This window comes from Thermobia domestica, chromosome 13, assembly GCF_964235325.1.
Source record: "Thermobia domestica chromosome 13, izTheDome1.hap1.1, whole genome shotgun sequence".
Taxonomy (NCBI): domain Eukaryota; kingdom Metazoa; phylum Arthropoda; class Insecta; order Zygentoma; family Lepismatidae; genus Thermobia; species Thermobia domestica.
Window position 1 is genome coordinate 6,994,372 of NC_137466.1, and position 18,247 is coordinate 7,012,618.

The following is an 18,247-nucleotide window of genomic DNA, read 5'->3' on the forward strand; positions in this document are numbered from 1 at the left end:
CTGTCATAGTTTAAAAACAAAAACATACACATTAATGTAGATAAAAGCATTTTCTCACAATATGTATAAAATATCTGAGATCTGAAAGTACCGTGCAAATATATCTCCAGATAAGCACAAACTTAAACTAATATCTAAAAATAATCTAGAATTACAGTCTTTCGTTGGAATACGTAATTTTTACTATCAACATCTCAAAGATGAACTATTAAATTTCTATGATTACTCCAGAGTTATTTCAACTACTTAAAAGACATAAAATGGTCTTGAGAAAAAAAGACAAAAGAGAATTTGAACAGATTGAAACATTAGTGGCTTCTGCTGATACATTAAACCAATTTGATGGAAAACAACTAGTAGATCTCATGGCTGTGGCTGTACTTCTGCCACAAGAGTAAAGTATACAAATTTAACGACAAATTGGTCACTGTTTCCTATGCGTCAGCTTCCCTGTCATCAGTAGGAAGAATTACGTTGGAGCACTAAACTCTTTGCGGTACGTAAATTCAATAAATTAGTTTATAAATGAAATCTTCAACTTGTTACAGATTCTCAACCATTAGCTGGACTTCTGGGATAAACGCTTCTCCAACTACACCTTCTCACGTTTAAAGACATAGTGTTTCCTCTTACCCACTTATGACTTCTAAATAATTTACACGAAAAACATATCAGTAACAGATTTATCATGGTTTCGCATGCATAAAGGCAAAATACTCAATTGTTATGTACGGAATATATTAGTGAACTGAAGATGTTTATAATGACTCAACAGGTGATAGAGCAAGCAGTAAGCAAAGATAATTGAATAAGGGAACTGCAACAATGAGTATTAACTGGATGGCCAAAAACGTTCCCTACTCATTTCCAAAGTACAGATAGTTAAACCTATTTCCATTATATATATCAAATTGAATTAATCAATTACATGGTGTTTCGAGAATGTTTCCTAGTTTCACAAAGAAGTTCTCAATAGTTATGCACACGTCGCTTACTTAACGATCATCAGAAAATAATAAACACAGTAACAGCAGAAAGTTGGTGCTTAAATGGTCTAAGAAATTAAGTTATTTGTACATAGCTGTCATGTATGTGTATCGAATTCTAATAATCCTCGAAAAGTAGAGTGTGGAGAATGGGACCAGATATTCAGTTCATTTGAGGTGATTAATCTAAAATATTGCTTTTTATTAGATACCCGAATTCGTTTTTTTAAGTTTACTCTAAATGGATAAAAGTATAGTTTGTGGAATCCACCAACGCAGTACTGAGCAGGAACATTGGATAACCTATTTCAATTAACAGGTTGCTACATACTGTTTAATCGGACAAAGGGATTCCATTCAGAAGCGTACGCTTCCAGGCTTATTGTAAAGAGAGGTCTATTCAACAATCCTTGTCACCCTTCATGCAAAGATATGGTAAAAGAGCAGTACAATCGATGAAAAAAATTTGGAGCGGAAATTTACAAAACAGCAGAATCAAAGACATTATTCTCAAGAATTGGATATCCAATTTAAATTACATGTTTTGTATATCCGTACGCAAATGGGGAAAGTTACGCCGGTAAGATTTTAAGCTTTAAACCAAAAATATGGTTCTCCGTGCTGATAACTGAGCGAGAAGAGATACTGGAATAATAAAAAATCACGAAGTATGTGAGAGCTATGTAGCTGGGAAACCAAGCAACAGGGAGGTTTCAAATAATTCTAAACAATGGCAGTTAGTGTTGGATTGATTTAGTTTAACGTCCCTCGTTTATGCCTGCTAGGCTAAAGACGTGCACCTACTAATTATAGTTGAATGCAATAGGAGATAGTACGGATAGCAAATCATAATACTGAATAGAAGTTTATCAGGCTTTTGTGAAAAATCTTGACAATTGGCCATCTTAGTAGATGGGAAGGTCAATAGAATACTGGGCAAAAACATCAAATTAAGTTGCATGCAAAAGTAATTTCATGCTATAAGCTGGAGAGACAGAGAAGAGTTACTGATGGTATGGTTCGTATTAACAATAGAACAAAGGGTGAAGAAAGATTACACCAGTTGCACATTATATTCAACGAGAAAACACAGGAAGTCTGTGATATGAGGGTGAAAAGATGGTTTATATGGCCCGTGACAAAGCAGAAATAGTCCGATGTTACTGAAATCTTACAAGACCACATGATAAATCGAGTTATGACTCTTAGTGTTTTCTTTAGCTTTGGATTCACTATGAAAGGCGGAAGATGATAGGTTGCCAAATGTTCTAGGAATTTATACTAACCAGAGATTTTAAAAAAGAAACGAATACTCTAATTACGGTTGTTTGGTAGTTCAAATACGGTTTAGTGCTACTTGCTGATAAGAGAAATACAAGAAAATTTAATTACACGATGGCTTCTTAATTACAAGCGTAATTCGTTGTTGATACTCTTATGACAACCAATTATATCTGCAAAGGAGAATAAACTTCCAGTGAACAAGCCTGTTTACAACTTCAACGGCGAAATCAATAACGAAATCTTTCTTTTTCACTTTAATATTGCGTATTCAAAATGTAAGATAGATATTAATTGTAGCTAATGAGTGTCGAAGTAGCTATCCTTGACGCAGCACGTAAATAACTAGAATTATTCAATAAGATAGGATCATTAAAACCAGTTGAAACTAAGATTTCAAATTCATTTTATTTATCAGCAGACTACATATATTGTCTTCGTGCGTGATAAAGAGACAATCGATCTTGTGCTTTGTGTGTGTTATCAAAATTCCGTTAGCTATTGATAACTATAGCAATAAAATGGCTTTTCTCTGACAAGAACTAGAAACTATGATTTCTACACAGTAAATACAATGAATTCATTTACAGTTAGAAACGTTTTAGAGTAAATTATTCTTGATTTTGGCTGCATTATTTTTGTGTCTATGACAGAGATAAGAAAATCACACAGTGCAACATGATAATCGTATTCATGGCTTTTTACTAATTTTGCAGAAAGAACAATAATATATTTTCCGATTATATATTATTTTTTCTGACGAACTTTCTACTTAATGTGTTGGGTTGACTTACCTACATGTCCTAGGTATGCCTGAAACCAACTAGATATAAAAAATTGATAACATTTTGGCTGACATAAAAGTTATATTAAAAATCAGAAAATAGAGAGAAAGTTATTTAAGAAGTGTAATATATTTCATGATTGTTAAATGAATAAATCACATAATAAGAACCTGTCAACGAGATGATTGTCATTAAAATAGTCTATATTGCCAGAAAGTACGAACTCCATTTATTCGATTTTAAAATAATACTCCCTGCGCTGTATACTTGTTTTGTTATGACCATGAGTCTTCTTAACACTGTGCATGTCTCCTTACTCATACAAATAAAGGATAGGAGACTCATAAAGGAAATGAATTGATACATATAGATGTTGAAGGGATTTTGTTGTAATTTGTAGAAGTAACACGATATCAAGTGGAAATATATTTTTTTTAATAAATCAATATCCGTCCGAGAGGTCTTTGAAGTTGCCAGCATGCAACTTCAGAGTTTGCCATTCAGATTTAAGCAAAGCGCCTGTAATGTCCGTCAACCCGCCATGTGTAACTTTTCTACTTGTTGCCTAATACTGTGATTTCGGGCTGCAACGATGTTAATCTTATGGGCTCAAAAAGACCCCTAAAATATTGAATAGGACAATAACGACACGGTTTTTGAACATTTCAATGAGAACTGGACAACCTACACAAAATTGGAACCGACCAGCGAAAACGGCACGTTTCTAGCACTTGAGATTTTCGAGATCTCTTTGTCGAAAATATTAGCGTCAAACATATAAACCTAGCGTTTTAATATATAAACTAGCTGAACCTGCGGAATCTACACAAAGTATCATTCGCATTTGAGCATAAATGTTCTACTCGTTCCTCACAAAATATGTACATGTTCCTTTACAGACAAAAGTTAAAGACGTCTTGATAAAAAAGGGGGTATCATAAAAGGCAGATTATTCTATTTTTTTCTCAATATCTCCCACCGTTTGCAAGATTTGAGCCTACTTCCGGTTGGAGTTTTTAATTCATGTATGAGACGTGTTTTCTTTATCCTTATATGCTATATGTAATAAGCCACCTCGTCATCCACCACTTCTATGAGTAGTTATCCGAAGCATTGAACCCGAACTCACTGATGATGAGATCTTTGATGAGCTGCGATACGAGGGCCTAGAAATCAAGAAATTTATTAGAATTCGTAACAACAGTGGCCCTACCTACCTTGTGTGTGTTTTGACCGACCAGCAGCAAATAATCGATCATCTTTTGGCTAACGGTGCCTACGTATATCGCCGCCACTACAAGGTAGAGCCTTCTCGTACGCTTCCACTTCTCCCAATACGATGCGAGAAATGTCAAACTTACAATGACCATCACACTCATAACTGCACCAACAATGCCAAACGCGGATATTGTAGCGGTAGTCATCTGACACGAAATTGTCCAAATTCAAGTGCACCTTCTCAGTGCACTACGTGTCCTGAAAAGCATCCTACTTATAGTTACCGCTGTCGTGGCTAGCCTGCTCCTACACCTGGTGGGCCAGAATTAGTAGTTCCCATCAAAACTTCAGATGATCCCACCCCACCTGCAAACTCACTGCCACACCCTGTTACAGTGGAAGATCTATTAAGATTCTTAACTCTGACCTTACAAAACATTCTTCCATTTCAGCGCCCGCGCGTTCTCAATCAAATTATTTACTCAAATTATTCACAATTACATTCAGCCTTTGCAACCATCTATGTCAGGCCGAGACACGATCTACCTTACTAATTTTTTCAATACATTTCCGATACCTATCGTAAATTCATTATCATGGGAGACATCAATTTTCATAGTAGCCCTCAACATAAGAAACAGCGATCCTTGGATTTTAGTAGTCTTAATACAAACGAAATCTTCCACGTTCTACCACAGCCAACTCGCCCCTCTAGCAACACTACAACAGATATTGTAATTTGTTCCACAACGATCAACATTCACATAACTTGTAGTTTTAGATTCATTCGGGAGCAACCATGTTCCAATCAAGCTGTCACTAACTACCAAATATTGGCGACAGTTCAATCAGCTCATCGGAAAATTTCAACGGACGCCCCACCCACTAGTTGTTAATCAGCAAACACTATCTTCTGATCAAGGCAAAGCCAACACATTTGCCGAACACTTTCAAACTATCTTGACTCCTCTACCTGGCTGGCACACTCCCTTACATCTAAACGCAGCTGTCGATAGACGATCAGACCCCAACTTACCACAATTACAACCCAATCACAATCATGCTCTGGCATTAGACCATCCAGTTTCAGTACCGATTCAACCTATAGACATCCAGACTACATTTTTCAACAAACAAAATTCTGCTCCAGGCTTTGACGCTCTTACCTATACACTGATTAACAACGCTCCTGCTGTTGTCTTCGCAATATTAAGTATCATTTACACATTCATTCTTCGTACTGGTTTTCCCCGTAATACGGAAGAACTCAAAAGTCTTACTTTTTCCAAAGTGTAATAAGTCTCCCTCAATAATCATGACCATTTGCAGAATCACGAGTTACTTCCACTGCACCAAACTGGGTTTCACCCTAACTTTAACATTCTAGATCCCTTGTTAGGCCTCACTACTTCTTTATATAAGCAATTCAATAGAGGCAATCCATCTAGTCTGGTTACGTTCGATCTAGAAAAGGCGTTCGTTAAAGGTTGGTAAGAATCTTATATACAAGTTATATTCATTTCAACTTCCCTGCTCCTACATCAGTTATACATTCCTTTCTCACAGCCCGACTTGCCTACATTTCCACCAATGATGCGCTGTCGTTTCCAGTCTTTTTTTTTTTTTTTGAATTCTGGTTTTCCACAGGAATCTTTTCTTTCACCCCTATCTGCTCTACGTCTCCGATTTACCCACTACTCCTAACGTACAACTTTTCCAATTTGCTGACGATACAGCATTTCTAGCTGTCGGTCGGTTCATTAATTCTATTCAATATCGCCTTCAACTTGCCATTGGTGCTTTCGTCGACTGGTGCAACATCTGGCCATTGGCTATCAATGCTACAAAAACGCAAGTGATCGTTTTTTACCGTCTGGACGACGATCACAGGTCCATCGAAATCCTTACTTGCTACGACTCCATGTTAACCAAAGTCCGGTTACAATCCATAGAACTCTTAAATATCTTGGCGTTGTATTTGACTCCAAGCTCACTTGGGTGCCTCATCTTCTTACTGTCATCGAGAAAGCCAAAAACAGACTCAATTTACTAAAACGCCTAACAGATAAAACGTGGGGTCTAAATTCTAATCTCCTTCTCAATACTTACAAGGTTTTCATACGCCCAGTTCTCACTTATGGCCTCATAGCCTGGTTATCAAGTCCCCCTAAGTATTATCTTAAGTTAGCAATTGTCTAACGTCATGCGTTTCGTTTAGCCATTCGTAATAGCCTCCCGCATCCGACACGCCTTCTTTATGAGCACATAAATTTTCCTCCACTATTAGCTCATCTTGAGGCCCTCTGGTCAAAGTATATTCAGAAACGTATTGAAGCTGCTCACCCCGTATTTCTTGTCATTCTCCGCAACGACCGCGACTTTGACACTCCCGCTGTATATTATGCCACACCTCTTCAGCATCTGATGACCCTATATCATCTCAACATCGGCCACGACAACATTGATCCAGAAGCTTTTGACATCCTGGTACAGTTTCACCTCTCATCTATCCATCTCATGCACAGTAAATCACCTACTAACAGGGCTGCATTTGTCTCCATCAGTTCCTGCGTCGCCATCAGTCCCAGGAACAGAAGTAACAGCATTTGTCTTACTAATATCACCCGTGTGTTGTGGCATCGTAGCACTTCACCCTCATACCATCGATCATTTCCGCTCTATTGAATGCCATATATTCAGGTCTTTGTACATTATGTCTTCATAGCTCATCACGCATCCACTTAACCATATGCTTGATGTCTCTATTCATTTCAGGCACCGTAGCTCTAGCAAGATCACAAATTGTATGCCAGCCAGCCAGCTAATCTGGACCAGCACCCACTGCAACTGAGGTTCGTCCTCACTTAATAAATGACCCTCCCATGAAAGTGAATAAAGATTCAAATAAATTGATCACTAAAATAGCACCTAGACCCTCTAATGATTTAACTTGGAACTCCTATGTTATTCCGAACTCTTCCCGAAGAAAGGGTGCAACCCTTTAAACGGGTAAACGTTAAAAAAGGCGTTTTAATTCAAGTTGTAGCATTTTAATAGATAGATGGAAAGTAAATCAATACAGCTTATACATGCTGATTTTGGTTCCGAACGAAATGCGCACTAAGCAGACATTTATCTCGAGATTCTGCGCCCAAGACGCGCATGGTATCAATATGGCAATGAGAGGTGGTTTTGTTAATTATCAAGGAACATAAAATAATAATATATTTACCCTAAGAACGGTAATGAGGTGAATATTCTTACAAACTAAGTTAGTTAAATAAGTTCATAAAAGCAAGTATTTTTATAGTAATTTGATTAGAAAAATAATACCTATTGCTTTTCGATAAAAAAATTAATTCTCTTTCCTGCACTTTCTAGGTAGTCAGCACTGTTGTTACGTATCTTGTTGTACTGGTGCAGTTCAAAACATCGATTGCAGGAGCTGAAATTAACTGTCAAAATACATCTCATTTAAGCAACCCATAGCCTAAGCTTATCTGTCAAGACGCTCACATCTTTTCTGTGCTTACTGATAAATCTGTGTTGAACATGCAAGCATCTTAATATATTGCTTATTGGGTCTGAATTGGTTATTACTAGTTTTCCATGTTTTAATTATCCTAAATAATTATACAATATGTATAACACAATATGTTTAATAAATATATTGTAGTATAATTTAAATTTATTGTTCTGAATTTGTACCTTGTGTGAAACATTGTTATTCCATAAGAACATGAGTTGTTCATGTAAGACAGGGATAAATCGGCAAGAGTAGGAATCTCAATTTACTTCAATTTTGAAACATGTTCCAAAGTCAACATGTTATAAACTAGATAAGAACTTTACAATATTCCTTCAACATGAACAGCCTGAAAGTTAACTTCACGTGAACACATTCACTTTCGAAAAGACTGGTTTGGTAGCTAATAACTGATGATTCATTTCCCAGGTGTAACATAAATACATGGGCAAAATGCACGAGGTGATTGTAGACATCCAAATAATTAAAAATGTTCCTATAAACAAAGGCCCGATGTCCCTTCGTTTCCGAGATATCGTGTTCAAATGTTGACTCCCTCCAATGTCTCACTATGAGAAAGTGAATGAATATCTTTAATATTACATGAATAATACATTCAAGTGCAATTGTGCCTCTACAAATACATTTAAACTAACATAGAGAGTGAAGCTAATCAACATTTTAGGTTATTGGGTTGTCAGTGTTGCCAACCTGGTACAAAAGGTTATGTTTTCAAATAGCACTTGACATTAGCCTGTGATTGCTTACATCAAAATGTTCTTAAACATGGGAAAGATTCCGCTTCGTTTTCGAAAGACAACAAATCCAAGTGTGAAGTCAATTAACGGCTCACAATAATAAACAACAGTTCACATATCATAACTCTTCATGTTTTCAAAGATAAGTATTTTAGAAAAGTATTCAGTGGAGCACCATCGTTCGCTTATACCACACATAAACTTCGGAAGACAGTGCCAGTAAAAATAGTGACGAAATGTATTACAAGTGTATCGTATAACTCTTTGTGCAGGTTGGCAACACTGACAACCCAATAACCTCAAATGTTGATTAGTTTCACTCTCTATGTTAGTGTAAATGCATTTGCACAGGCATAATTCCACTTGGTTGTATTGTTCCAGTAATATTGAACATTTTCATTCACTTTCCCATACTGAGCCATGGGAGGGGACCACATTTGAACACCGTGTATCTCGAAAACAAAGGTGCATCGGACCCATGTTTATAGGAACACTTTTACTTATTTGCATGTGAGCAATCACCTCGTGCTTTTTGTCCATATATTTGTATTACACCCTGTATAATGTCTCGTTGATAGGTATCTCGAGTGTCGATGTTTTATTAATAAACTAATAGAAATCAATTTCTTTTGGATATTTTCGGTATCCACTACGCAACACTGTAAACAGATGTAATACTTATTGGATAATTTAGATTATATGATCTCCTATCGTCGTCTTTCCACTATCAGATCTTAATTCCCACTCCCGAGTCAATTCTCCGTACTCAACCAGCACAACTCTTTTCCGGGATTCGGGCGCTTCCTGGTTGTAGCGTAGAGCTCAGCACAGGTCTTATTTGAAATGCCTTACCTTGTTATTTTCTTAAAGGAAAAGTTCTATAACTATGGTGTGATTCCTACGCTATCTATATTTATTTCCTTAAACAAATAGTTTGATTATCGCTTCCTTATTTTACAATAACCAAAATAAATTACCAAAGTACATGTTTGTATTTTGGGTACTTTACAATACCTTCCACGGCATCATCAAATTCATAAAGCGAAATTGTTGCACTCGTCGGTCCCACGTGAATTGCTACCGGCAAGGAAGAATTACTGTCTGAAGATGTAAGGTTCTGTAAGTATAAGGATCAACAGGGAAGGTTTTCTCCATCAGACTGTCAGTTCTGATGAAAAATGTATGGCAAATTTACTATGAAATGAAAAGTATACTATGACAATCGTAAATGCTCAGGACGATACTTGAATCGTTATTAACATCCATAACGGATTCTCTAATCAGCTTTACACCCAAAGAAAGCATTGTAGCTGATATGGTGATCTATGTTGGAACAAACAAACATTCGTAACACCCAGTATGCATGTCAACTATCGGGAGTGACTAGACCCAACAATCCAGTAAGGGAAGCCCAATTTTTTCTACAATCATGAAAATATATTGATAGCAATCAATGTGGCTGAGAGACCACACATAAAATAGTTGGAATATATGAAATTCCGTAATTTAGAAATCAACTGACGAAGGGAAGATCTGTTAAAAGCTTTCTATCTCCCTAACTACATACTGTTGTCAAAGATTACATTGAGCTGATTCATTGGATGAAGTTGCAAAAATATTTCAACATTTATGGAAAATACAAATCTAAATTTGAATTTGGCTTCGAATGTCACACTCAAATAGTCCAATCATGTGTTAAACCTGTAACAGAGTAAGCCAGAGAAGTGTCAAGACAAAACAACAAGGATCACCATTAGAGCAATATTTTAATCTTTGATTCCAAAGTTAGATCAAATATAGGTTTTTAAGATGACATCGTTGACAAACAGTGATGAAACAACAAAATTTAAAATAACTTGAATGGTTTATAGTTGGTAGGACTTGGAAAGAGCTCGAATTGGGAGAACCTTCACATGATTAGATCTGGATCATTTTAACAATAATGATTTTGTGAATTGATAAAAAAAACTGCAAGCTAAGGTTTTCATGGGAAAGGGGCGTCACTTTGTACAATTGTTAAAAAAATATCAAATTTGTACGGAAATTAACTACCGTTAGACAATACGCGCCAACTGTAAACATATCGCTTTACAAAGTAATCTAGAAAATATTTGTTCCATTATTAAACAACTAAAATAAAGTTGTTACATGTTATTAGAAGTCGGAAAACTTAGTATTTAAAGTTTGGGCGTTAAAGCTATAATTTACGTTTTCAAGGTTTAGGCTCTTTGGGGGAACTGAAGATAAAATATAGATTTTTTTTTTTTTTAAAAAAAATCTCCTTTATTAGTATGCAAATACGGAACTTGGTCGCACTTTTAGAATTCGGTGTTTCTCCGATCCACTTTAAGGCAAAAACTACTTGTCTTAAAATTTGCGTCAACTTATTACGGATATTTTCTGTTTTGCACAGTATTCAACGAAACTGCGTAACACATTGATAGACAGATATAACATTTGAACTGGATTTGTTACTTTTTCAATAGTCCCTACACGAATTGTTTCCTAAACGACGTTATTTTTTTCTTCATGCTCGTCTCTATTAGTGGAGGAAAAATTCTATTGAGTTATGAGGTCAGATAACCTAGCCATTACTGTTCTAAGGAATGCTAACCTGTTAAAAATAAACTCGTGATACTTAGAGAAGAAAATCGCGATGGGAAAGAATAATCAACATATCAGTTCACACAACATATTAAAGGACATGAGAAAGTAATTTTACCTTTGCTTGTTTTCTTTTTTGTTTGCCTCTGTTGCTAACTAAAACATTTTTATGTTGTTCTTTTAATAAATGTTTCACTAAAAGTAAAACAGAGACACACAACTTCGTAGCAGTGATGACAAGGCAATATTAAGATAAAGGGTTGTGGATTATTACCTTTATTTGTTCGAAGACGCGAAGATTGTTATAGTATTGTAAAATGCCACTTACCAAATAAGTGGTACAACATAATTCATTTCTGCTGTAGTGCTAATTGTATTTTTCCTAGTACGTAATGTTTGTGAAATAAATGTATCCTGCAACATTTCATCAAAATTCGTTTTATTTTGAGATATTTCAAATTTTTATAGTCATATTCTTTCTGAAGTGGCAATAAAATAATTTAGCAGCACTTTGAAATGAATAATACAAACCTTGCCGTTTCTGTACGTCTTTGAGATGTGGATTATTGTAATTATCGAATTAATACGTTTAAAAACTCAATCCACATTCTCGGATAAACTCACCTGGAAATTTCTAGCTTGAGTAGTAAACGATTACCTAAGAAGAAACCTCCAATTAAATTTTTAAAAATAAATAAATAAATATCCCACCCCATCGAACTTTGGAATAAACTGTTAAAATCTCGAATCTAACGTTAAACTGTAGGTACACGTTTCATTTAATTTAGTGTTGAAAGAGATGCTAAACTCTAATCAAATTTCGTTCAAGACCAGAGTTGCTGCTAGGATATCAGCTATACAGCAAGCAATGCTCCGATATTGTCAGAGTGGCTCTTTACTATATCTTGAACAATAGTGCTGATGTCCTTTGTGAATAATGCAGATAAATGTGGTTTGAAAGAATAATGGGAAACTTGAGGACTTTAGGGTAAACAGGAAGAACGGTGTTTTCCTTGTGTAGTGCTTTCATATGCACAGCTATGCCGACATTTGTTCAGAAAAACGCTTGCTTTTACATTCTGGTCTTCAATTTCCTTTTTGCTTACTTTATTCCTATCACTTTTACCTATAATCACACAGCGGCGACAATTACATTTTAACTTGGAATTGTATTTCAATAGTACTGTTCTCTTCCATATCGCACTAAATTGGCATTGTCCAGGATCACATCTTCTCATGGTGATGAGTCCTTGGAACTAATTTTATTTACCAAACCATATTCATCTGCATATATCCCAATATAGTCCTACCAAGTCTAGCAATTAGGTCTCGAGAGTCTTCTAAACAGTGATACTTTAATTACGATAACTTCGTATTTTGTGAATGATTACAGGAAACAATAAGTCGTTCGTTATTCGGTATATTTTTCAAATACATCTCGTAAAGCTTAGCTCATAGCAAATACTAACCATTAATAAGAAATCTCGATGTCAGTTCCTAGATATTTGCCATATCATTGAACCACAATGTGCATGTTTACATTTATAATATAGGTGTACCATTCTGATGCACATTAGGGGTGTGTGACATTGTTTTAAAGTCATTATTCTAAGTAAATCAACGGTTTTCCTGACCACTGAAGAATAATAGTGATTAAATATAGTCTTTTAATTTACTTTGTTCACATGTAATGGGGTGTTTCTAAAAACATATGGTGTATATAGGAAGATCACTCAAGCAGCCTGCTCCTATTTTTACTTTCAAGCGTATTTTCACCTAGTTGTGTAGTACCACTGAAATGTTATTTTCAACCCCTCAACACCGTTTCCATATCAAACCGGGAACATTATACCCTTGCTTTCAGCAACGCGCTGGAATAACGCAATAAAGTGTTGGTCATCACTGGCTTGTATTAAAATTGTGTTAACACGATTTTTCCTGTACATATATTTATAAGTAAACAGAAAAGTTTCTAGGAACAATGAAGCAATCTCCTGCAGCTAATACGACTTGCTGTAAAAAAGAGGTGTGGAGACAGAAATATTTGTACATCCCACGTTCAGTCAGTAGCTGGTAACTATCTAAGTAAAGCAAGAAGCAGGAAACAACTCGTAATTTAAATGCATGTAAACAAGAGAATGGTAAAATTTGATCAGAATTCATCAATTGACTAATTTTAAAAGCGAAATTAGAATTGTTATTATTTGTGTAGTTCTATAGTAGTTTATTTATAAAATAAGTACATGAATATTGCAATAAATTATATTTTCGTTATTTTTGTATACAGTATGCATAACATAGTAAGAAAAACTTTTTTTATTTAGAATTATCTTTTACAGCTATGAATCTTCTTCTAATCATCATCATAGGTATTCTGCCTTTATTGGCAGGTCACTTGCCGCAGCTGAGAAGCTTCCATGCTCCACGATCCTCCGCTAACCTTTTCGTCTTCGCGTATGATCTTTCTGTTTTAATATCATCCATTAATTGTAGTCTCCTTCGCCCCCTCCCTCTCTTTCCCGCCACCATACCCTCTAGGACGTCCCTCATGATACAATCTCTTCTTAGGCAATGTCCCAACCAGTTTCTCTTCCTCTTCCTAATAATATCTAAAAGTGTTCTTTTCTCACCCACCATTTCTAACACTCTCTCATTCGTTTTCCGCTCGACCCAACTAACTCTTTCCATTCTTCTCCACACCCACATTTCAAAGGCTTCCAGTCGATTTTCGTCACCCTTACGCAATGTCCACGTTTCCGCCTCATACAGCACAACACTCCACACGAAGCATTTTATGAGTCTTTTTCTCAACTCTTTGTTCAAGGTCCCACAAAACAGACTTTTCTTTCTTTTAAAGGCTTCTTTCGCCATTCCTATCCTTGCTTTTATTTCACGTTCGCATTTCATGTCATTACTAAGAACACTACCCAGGTATCTAAAACTATTCACTTGTTCTATTTTCTCCCCTCCTATTTTTATATTTGACACAGACCCCTTCGTTCCAATCACCATGGCTTTTGTCTTCCTAACATTTATTTTCATCCCATAATAACTTCTTCTAATAAATAACTATTAAGATACATAACGTGTTACATATAGATAGTAAATATTTTATTGAATGCTAATTATAATAAAGATAACTTGAATTTATTTGATGAATAGATGTTGATAGAAACATTATATTATATGTTGATTTAGGTGGACATTTTAATGCATTTTAAAGTGTTGAAATCACATATTAATCCTTCAGCACATACAGTATTTTGGACCGTACCTAATATGAGAGGCTGAAAGCAGAAATCTTCTTCATCTGAAACAAAATATTAAAAAATATACAACTAGAAAAAATATTTTGATACATAGTGTTTTAGTTAAAGAACTACGTATAACAAACTTTTGTCTTTTTTCCTGTATTTAAAGTAAATAGTTGTAAATTGTAGAAAATTCAAATTATGTTTAAAACACTACATAAGCATTTGTAATGTTTATGATGTAAAACTACTATTTATAATTACAAATAATAATAATAATTGTATCAATACAGTATTAACCAGTATATATATAAATGATACCGCATTTATCATATCATTTAATCGTCGAACAAAATATTCTTTTACTTCAAATTATTGTAAAGTCAATAATTTTACAATGAAATATTAATTCAAATGGTTAAAGGTGTTTTGCTTAATTTTATATCAATTATTCTAACGTTTCGACAAATATTACGTATTTTTCTTTTTAGACGTAATTATTCAATGATACAAATATTGACACATAGAAATATTGTAGAATACCAGAAATACAACAAATATGGCATGAGTTTAGTTTTTTAAAGATATTATAAACGTAACCAAGATACTTCTATCGCTTTTTGTGGAGTACTATGCTAAATTGTCCCTCACACCGTGAGTTGAATATGAATGAAGATAAGTCGAAGGTGGGTTGTTGGTGTGGGTATATCCAACATACTAACTGGTTGTGGCAGTGAAGTTACACCGTGAACTTGCGTAAGGACAGAGTGAACAACGGACCTCTGCAGAGAGTCATAAGGGCGTGTATACTATACGAGTTCAAACTGGGGTCAAACGCCGCATCAATGGAGTGAAAGATATTCCAAACCCTTAGTGAGGGTGTCGTGACTACGCGGAAAGTGCAGCGATGCTTTAACTGTTGTATGTAATTTGGTACATGTGTTTAAGCACTGTGACAAAACACTCGAATACGCACCACATGCCGGAAGACGAACCCATGTACCAAATTAAGATCTTCAGACAGCAATTAAGGTAAACTATGACCAGACATGTGAGAAATTGGGGCCGTAATTCAGTGTGAGTGGAGAAACCATTTGCCAGCACCTATCTCAACTGAGGAAGCACTACAGGTTGGATCAATTGGGTCAATGTGCCTCACAAATTTTGGTTCCATGCCAGAAGGGAAAGTGACCAGACAAGTGGTTTTCTATGCTGTCTCGTCTGAGGAAGGAGTCATTTCTGGATAGGGTGTTGACAAGTGATAAGAACGGGGTGCTGTACGAAGCTCCACGGCGTCGTCATCATTGGTTAGCACCCCATCAATATGTTCCAAAACAACCGAAACCAGCACTGCAGCAAAAGAAGGTCATCATGTAATTTTGGTGGAATCCTCGCGGCATTGTGTATCGGGAACTGGTACCCACTGGTCAGAGCACCAATGCAACAGTGTACTGTTAGCAGTTGAGCTGTGTTCAAGAAAAACTCAAAACTCTGTAGCCAAGACTTCTAAATGGCAAATGGGTCCTCGTTTTACAGGACAACGCTAAGCTTCCCGATGCTAGGATGAAACTTTACACCATTCTACGCTTTGGATGGAAAACACTATTGCATCCGCCATACTCCTCGGACATTGCACCGTCCGATTGTTACCTGATACATTTCTTTAAAAATTAACCTTAGAGGATGCCAGTTCAAATTACTAGTAGAAGTGCAAACTGCACTTGATACCTCCTTCGCTTCACGGCCCAAGAAGTTCTACCGTGATGGAATTCATACGCTTCCAGAACATTGCCAGAAGGTTATCAATGGTGATGGGGAGTATTTTTGATCTTCGGGACAAGTCTTGACATATTGATGTTGGAAAGTGGTGGGTGAAAAAGCGATATAACTTCCTTGGTTACCTTAATATAATATGAGAATGTGTGCTTTTCATGTTCTATTTGTATGAGTTTTTGAAGTTTGTTATTGATCTTAACGTTTTCATGTTAAGAATTTAACTGTAGTCATAGAGATGACGACAATGAAAATAACAATAGTTTCAAGCGACATGAATATAAAATTAAGTGAACACAGATTAAACATCCAATACATTTCACTTATTACGTCCTTATTCCCTACAAAATATAATAACGTTAATTTAAAATAAAGGTAGCATACTACTAAATTATATTGTTTCAATTGACGAACATAATACAATAATTGTCATTGATTGTTACAAAAATTACCGAAATGATTACGTTTCTCTAGGAGTACAAATTATTATGCTCATTTGATTTTTATTTACAGCATTCATTGCTCATGACCTTTATGAGCTTTAAGCAAGAACAAATATACATCTACTCAGTTACTAGTTAAACAATAAATAGAATATATTTATTATTAATAAAACATATTTACCAGATTGCACACTAAGAAAGTGAATAAAACGTTGCTTTTATTTTCTCTTTATGTTCGACGGTTAATTAATGTAAATTGTCGTTCCGCTCACAGAAATGTGACAACTCAAAAGGATCCCTAACAGGCCCGTAGGCAGAGAGGGGCTAGAGCGGACATCGGGCAATGCCCGCTCTAAAATATTTTTTGCTCGCTCTAAAATATTTTTTCCGCTCTAAATACGACGTTGTCCAGAAGTTTCAAATTGTTTCAGCAAATCCCAAATAGGAAAATCTTGTGATTTTATTTACTAAATAAAATTGAACTTAGCGCGCATTTACTACTACTAACAATTGAAATTGAACGTGGCGTATATTTCTACGAAAAACAACAGTTATTCTTATTGCTAGATATACTCAATAATCTCCCGTGTATTACTTCCCTCATCCCAAGAGTTTGAAGAATCACAACCATGACAAGCATTCAAAGCGTTGGACAAGATACCCTTCCAAAGAATACCCATATGAAAATTGTCCCGAAAACAGGCTATGTTACATGAATGTGAGTGCCTGGCTTGTGCATATTTAACACAGGTAAAAAAAAATTGTTCTGCCGACTTGACAGTACATATCCCACGTGTGCCTGTAATTAACGTGTAAAACATGCAACATGTCCATGTTCCTTAGAGTGCAAGGAAAACGCATGTCTCATATACAAAACTGGTACCAAAAGTGTGATGTCTGGAGAAAACGTACATGCGCTTCTAGAATAGTCAGATACAAAAAAATTAGTGGCGAATTCGTAAGTTTTGTTTATTGTAAAAGCGACAACAATGTTGTTTTTCATGTTATTTGAGTCTTTGCGGAGAGCACCCACGAAAATAAATCAATGATTGTAAAATGTTTCTAAATAGCAGTTTGCATCGGCTCACTTTGTGTTTTCTGAGTGGCCCCGAACCATTTGTTTCACGATTTGCTTATAAATATACGGAATGAAGAGAACGTTAATTCCTTATATGAACTCAGAGAAAAAAATCAAGACGGCAGCAGAACACCGAAACCTATTATTTTAAAAAAGATTTTGTCACGAACCATTACAATTGCGCGCCATAATAAGTAGCAGAGTACTTAGCGAATTTCCAGAAGGAAACATAAATAGTAGCGAATGTACCTCTCCAGACGTTTCCAATTACTCTACTGACTATTATAACGCCATAAATGTAAAGCAGACATCCATCAAGTCATTTTTTGGTGCAAAAGTTATCGAAAATGAAACTAATTCAGAGGCAGATTCATCTGTATCAACATGTGTAGAAGGTCAAGAAGAAACTAAACTTCAAACATCTGAATACCACCATGTTGCTGTTGATTTCCACCATGTATCAGACCTTGGCGATACAAAACCCGCTCAGCTACATCTTGCAAATTTTCCAGGTTCCAGCATTTCTGGTTCAATTCGACGATTT